General features: G+C 36.1%; 1 protein-coding gene across 1 annotated transcript in view; it reads left to right on the top strand.

Moving 5' to 3' along the window:
• The window catches only part of PAPPA2 (pappalysin 2), a 316,922-nt gene that overhangs the window by 161,659 nt on the left and 148,320 nt on the right, over positions 1-6,943 (top strand). The gene's annotated exons all lie outside the window — the stretch shown is intronic.

Below are 6,943 nucleotides of genomic sequence, written 5' to 3' on the forward strand. Positions count from 1 at the left end.
AAGTGACCCAAATGTTTTTTTTTGTGAAAACTGGATAGATTGTGCGTGTGTGTGTGCGTGTGTGTGTGTGTGTGTGTGTGTATAAATGATACATTGGAATGTCAGGAAATTTCCTTTTGTCATCTAAAAGTTCTTATGTTTTGAATTTATTTTCATTTCTCTTTGAATGTTGGACTTTTCTTTTAAGCAATCACTCTATCAAAGTGTAATACACATATAGAAAAGTACAAAAATCAGAAAGGATTGATAAATTTTTACAAAGTAAACATCCTCTCTAACCACCACAGAGATCAAAAAACAGAAAATTAACATCACCCCCAAAAGGCTCTGTCATTCTCCCTCTCTTTATACTACAGAGGTATCTACTATTTTTCCATTTATCACCAAAGATTAGTTTTGCCTGTTTGTATTTTATGTGAAAAATTTGACAGTCTGTAGTATTTGTGTCTGATTCTTTCTTACTCAGCATTCTATCTCTGGGATTCATTCAGGCTGCTATACTTAGCAGTAGTGTTCATGTCCACTGCGGAGCAGAATTCCAGTGCATCAATGGGCCATACTTTAATTAATCATAGTAATGAAACTTTCGTTTATTTCTAATTTTTCTCTATTGTATATTACAAATAGTTCTGCTATAAACACTTCTGTACATTTCTTTTGGTGAATGTATACAGACAGTTGGGTATATTTGGAACTGCTGCTAAGTCACTTCAGTCGTGTCCGACTCTGTGCAACCGCATAGACGGAAGCCCACCAGGCTTCCCCGTCCCTGGGATTCTCCAGGCAAGAACACTGGAGTGGGTTGCCATTTCCTTCTACAATGCATAAAAGTGAAAAGTGAAAGTGAAGTCGCTCAGTCGTGTCCAACTCTCAGCGACCCCATGGACTGCAGCCTACCAGGCTCCTCCATCCATGGGATTTTCCAGGCAAGAGTACTGGAATGGGGTGCCATTGCCTTCTCCGATATTTAGAACTGCTAGATAGTAATTAGGCAGATGATCAGCTTTAGTAGATAATACCAAATGGTGTTCTACTTGGTTATACTAGTTTATACTCCCAACAGAGGCTTATGAGGCAATTGCTTTATATTTTTACTGATTACTTAGTATTTTAAGTCTTAATTTTAACCATTAAGTATGTAAATGTACCTCCCTATGGTTTCAATTTACATTTACATTTTGACTAATGAAGTTGTAATGTTTATATGTATATCAGCCATTTGTATCGATATATCCTTTTTCCCTCTTTTTTTCTGAAGGGTTTATTCAAGTCTTTTGCTCAATCTTCTATTGGACTGTCATTTTCTTCTTAATTTATATGATTTCTTTACAATTTTTGGAATATATAAATCATATTTCAGTTGTATATTATTTAATATTTTCCAGCATTTCATGGCTTACTTTTTTTTTTTTTTACTCTTAGTGGTGTATTTGATGAAGAGTTCTAAATTTTACCACAATCCAATTTATTTTTCTTTTTCTTTATGGTTAGTGCTAATCATGTACTATATTAAGAAGTCTTTGCTTACCACAAAGACATACTTTCCTATGTTATCTTCTAGAAACGTTATTGTTTCACCTTTTATATATAGATCTACAATCCTCTGGAATTTTTACATATTGTGTGAGGTAGGGATCAAGATTTTTTCCCCCTAGAACTAGAACCACCATTGAAAGTGAAAATGTTAGTTGCTCAGTCATGTCTGATTCTTGTGACCCTATGGACTGTAGCCCACCAGGCTCTTCTGTCCATGGAATTCTCCAGGCAAGAATCCTGGAGTGGGTAGCCATTTTCTTCTCTAGGGATCTTCCTGACCCAGGGATCAAACCTGGGTCTCCTGCATTGCAAGCAGATTCTTTACCATCTGAGCCACCAAAATAACAACTTGAAGGCAATGTATAATCCTTTGCCAATAGTTTTGGATACTTTTTGTGAATATATTAAGTGTTTTTTCTTTTATATTCATTAGAGCTTGGTCCCTACATTAAAAAAGAAAAATGTTACTATCTTGTCAGGTTTATGATGAAGGCCAGGTTTGACTCCTAGAGTAAGTTTCCTTTATTCCCCAGTTTTCTGGAATATTTTGTGAAAGGTTGGTGTTAAATTTTCGTGAACTTCATCAGTAAAGCTATCTGAGTCTGGTATTTTCTTTGAGGAAAATATTTAAATATATGTTAAAATCTTAAACCAAATATTGCAGAATTGGGGCTTTCTATTTCTTCTTAGGTTAACTTTGGAAGAAGTTATTTTTTTTTTCCAAATAATTTGTCCATTTTTTTCCTAAAATTTTGAATTTGTTGGCATTAAGTTTTTCATAATGCTCTCTTATTTTGTATATTTCTATACTCCCTAGGACTTTTTTTAGTTATTCTATGGCTAATTTTTGGCTTCTCTCTTTTATTTTTTTGCTTAGTATTGCTAAAGACTTAACAGTTACATTAATCTTTCATTAATGTTTTTATAGAACCAAAGATTATACATGTGTGTATATATGTATGCTTATATATATATATATACATATATACATAAATATACATATGTAAACATAAAAGGAAGGAAATAATGAAAGTAGCATACATGTGTGCTCTTATTTTCATTATTGCCTCTTTTTATGTTTACATTTAATTTGCTCTTGAGATGATGCTTAGATCATTAATTTTTAGCTTCTTTCTTTTTAAAATATAAACATTAAGGTGGCAAATTTCTTTCTAAATGTGACTTTTGCAACATATTACATTTCATATGTCTTATTTCTATTATCATTCAGTTCGAACATATTTTCTAATTTTTATTTGATTACTTTTTTGATCCCTGAGTTATATATAAATATGCTGATGAATGTCCAAATATTTGTTTGGAAATTATTTATTTTTTGTTTTTGATTTATAGCTAGAGTCTTCTGTGCTTAAAGATTATATTTGGTATGATGTCAAGCCTTTTTAATTTGTTGACCTTTGAATTATGGAAAAACATATGGTTAATTGGGCTTCCCTGGTGGCTCAGTGGTAAAGAATCTGCCTGCCAAATAGGAGATGCAGGTTCGATCCCAGGTTTGGGAAGATCCCCGGAGAAGGAAATGGCCACCTTCTCCAGTATTCCTGCCTGGAAAATCCCATGGATAGAGGAGCCTGGCAGATTACTGTCCATAGGGTAACAAAAGAGTTAGATACAACTTACTGACTAAACAACAACAATATGGTTAATATTGATAAATATTACATGTACTTTGAAAGAAATATGTAGTCTGAAATAGTTGGATATAGCATTCTATATATTTAACATAGATCAAGTTCATCCATCATGTTGTTAAAATTTCCCATATTGTATATTTTCCTTGATACTCTTTCCACCAGTTACTGAGATACATGTGTTAGACTTTCTTACCATAATCTTAAATTTGCCTGTTTCTCTTTTATTTTTGCCAGTGGTTGATCTACGCATTGATTTATTTACATTTTGAGACTATTATTAAATATTCAGGCAATTCTCACTTTGTAGCGTGGAAACACAAAATGACCATGTATCCTAAAACTGTACAAAGCAAGCTAAATAACCAATGGTGAAAATTACAATTGTTACATGATATGTTTGTCACAACATTAAAAACTTTTATTTTTAGAAGTATATGTGAAATAAAATGAAAAAATAGTAAAATTTAACTCATAATTTAAAACATTACAGAGAATTAGTGTTTCATTTCTTTGTAAAATAAATTTACAAGCATAGTTTTAACAATTCTTGCCTTTTTTTGCGTCATATGACTTATATTACAAAGCAAGCAATTTTTCTATGCCATTGTGAATTGTAATATTCCTTTCCAAGTTTGATTATCTTCTAATACTTTATGGTACTTTACACTTTCAATGTTATGAAACATCTCTGAGAGTTCTTTTGATATGAATTTTTTCTTGGCATCATTTCCTCTGGGACATCTTTATCCTTTTTGTCACAACCACTTTACTCCTTTTTGCTGATAATTTCATTTTCACTAAGTTCCTCTGGCTGCAAATACAGAGTCTCTCAAATGGCAACAGCAGCAGCATTCCCATACCCAATTATTTCATCTATAATTCTATTTACCTTTCATTCAAATTTCACCTCCAGCATTATAATTTTTTATTTCTTTGCCACACTTTCATCTTTCCTAGAGATCCCTTCTTTTGATTATCCATTTTTGTAAAATGTCATGTGGGTAATATGTCAGTGGGAGATGAGACAATGCAGCTGCACATTTTTCTGTCTCTGTGTGAACAAAATAACAGGTACACAGGGACCAATCAATGACAATTTGAATGAAGAGATGTAATTGGTCACTTTATCATGATTCTCATTGGTTATTTATATGGTGATTTATATGGTGATACGGAAGGACTATTCATGGAGTTTACACTTTCTGCAGTTACAATTAATACTTTTTGCTAGTTGAAATTTGAATCACATTATCTGGTATTATATACCTAAATTGTGATAACTGATATTTGTGTATACGGAAACTACATAAAATGAAACTACTGCCAGTAGATGATTTTAGAACTTACTGTATCTTTCCCATTCTGTTGTTTTCCCCTATTTCTTTGCACTGATCCCTGAGGAAGGCTTTCTTATCTCTCCTTGCTATTCTTTGGAACTCTGCATTCAGATGCTTATATCTTTCCTTTTCTCCTTTGCTTTTCACTTCTCTTCTTTTCACAGCTTTGTAAGACCTCCTCACACAGCCATTTTGCTTTTTTGCATTTCTTTTCCATGGGGATGATCTTGATCCCTGTCTCCTGTACAATGTCACAAACTTTCATCCATAGTTCATCAGGCACTCTGTCTATCAGATCTAGTCCCTTAAATCTGTTTCTCACTTGCACTGTATAATCATAAGGGATTTGATTTAGGTCATACCTGAATGGTCTAGTGGTTTTCCCCACTGTCTTCAATTTAAGTCTGAATTTGGCAATAAGGAGTTGATGATCTGAGCCACAGTCAGCTCCCGGTCTTGTTTTTGCTGACTGTATAGAGCTTCTCCATCTTTGGCTGCAAAGAATATAATCAGTCTGATTTCAGTGTTGACCATCTGGTGATGTCCATGTGTAGAGTCTTCTCTTGTGTTGTTGGAAGAGAGTGTTTGCTATGACCAGTGCATTCTCTTGGCAGAACTCTATTAGCCTTTGCCTTGCTTCATGCCATACTCAAAGGCCAAATTTGCCTGTTACTCCAGGTATTTCTTGACTTCTTACTTTTGCATTACAGTCCCCTATAATGAAAAGGACATCTTTTGGGGGTGTTAGTTCTAGAAGGTCTTGTAGGTCTTCATAGAACCATCAACTTCAGCTTCTTCAGCATTACTGATTGGGACATAGGCTTGGATTACCATGGTATTGAATGGTTTGCCTTGGAAACGAACAGAGATCATTCTGTCATTTTTGAGATTGCCTCCAAGTACTGCATTTCGGACTCTTTTCTTGACCATGATGGCTACTCCATTTCTTCTTAGGGATTCCTGCCCACAATAGTAGATATAATTGTCATCTGAGTTAAATACACCCATTCCAGTCCATTTTAGTTCGCTGATTCCTGGAATGTTGACATTCACTCTTGCCATCTCCTGTTTGACCACTTCCAATTTGCCTTGCTTTCATGGACCTGACATTCTAGGTTCCTATGCAATATTGCTCTTTACAGCATTGGGCCTTGCTTCTATCACCAGTCACATCCACAACTGGGTATTGTTTTTGCTTTGGCTCCATCCCTTTATTCTTTCTGGAGTTATTTCTCCATGGATCTCCAGTAGCATATTGAACACCTACCAACCCGGGGAGTTCCTCTTTCAGTATCCTATCATTTTGCCCTTTCATACTGTTCATGGGGTTCTCAAGGCAAGACTACTGAAGTGGTTTGCCATTCCTTTCTCCAGTGGACCACATTCTGTCAGACCTCTCCACCATGACCTGCCCATCTTGGGTGGCCCCACATGGCATGACTTAGTTTCATTGAGTTAGACAAGGCTGTGGTCCATGTGATCAGATTGGCTAGTTTTCTGTGATTGTGGTTTCAGTGTGTCTGCCCTCTGATGCTGTCTCACAACACCTACCGTCCTACTTGGGTTTCTCTTACCTTGGATAAGGGGTATCTCCTCACTGCCGCCCCTCCTGACCTTGAACGTGGAGTAGCTCCTTTCAGCCCTCCTGCGCCTATGCAGCAGCAGCTCTTTGGACGTGGGGTTGCTCCTATGGTATGGACCTAACAGAAGCAGAAGATATTAAGAAGAGGTGGCAAGAATACACAGAAGAACTGTACAAAAAAATCCTCACGACCAAGATAATCATGATGGTGTGATCACTGACCTAGAGCCAGACATCTTGGAATGTGAAGTCAAGTGGGCCTTAGAAAGCATCACTACGAACAAAGCTAGTGGAAGTGATAGAATTCCAGTTGAGCTATTCCAAATCCTGAAAGATGATGCTGTGAATGTGCTGCACTCAATATGCCAGCAAATTTGGAAAACTCAGCAGTGGCCATGGGATTGGAGAAGGTCAGTTTTCATTCCAATCCCAAAGAAGGGCAATGCCAAAGAATGCTCAAACTACTGCACAATTGCACTCATCTCACACGCTAGTAAAGTAATGCTCAAAATTCTCCAAGCTAGGCTTCAGCATTATGTGAACCATGAACTTCCAGATGTTCAAGCTGGTTTTAGAAAAGGCAGAGGAACCGGAGAACAAATTGCCAACATCCACTGGATCATCAAAAAAGCAAGAGAGTGCCAGAGAAACATCTATTTCTGCTTTATTGATTAGGCCAAGGCCTTTGACTGTGTGGATCACAATAAACTGTGGAAAATTCTGAAAGAGATGGGAATACCAGACCACCTGACCTGCCTCTTGAGAAACCTGTATGCAGGTCAGGAAGCAACAGTTAGAACTGGACACGGAACAACAGACTGGTTCCAAATAGG

Source organism: Bison bison, unplaced genomic scaffold, assembly GCF_000754665.1.
Source record: "Bison bison bison isolate TAMUID 2011002044 unplaced genomic scaffold, Bison_UMD1.0 scf7180017864289, whole genome shotgun sequence".
Lineage (NCBI taxonomy): Eukaryota > Metazoa > Chordata > Mammalia > Artiodactyla > Bovidae > Bison > Bison bison.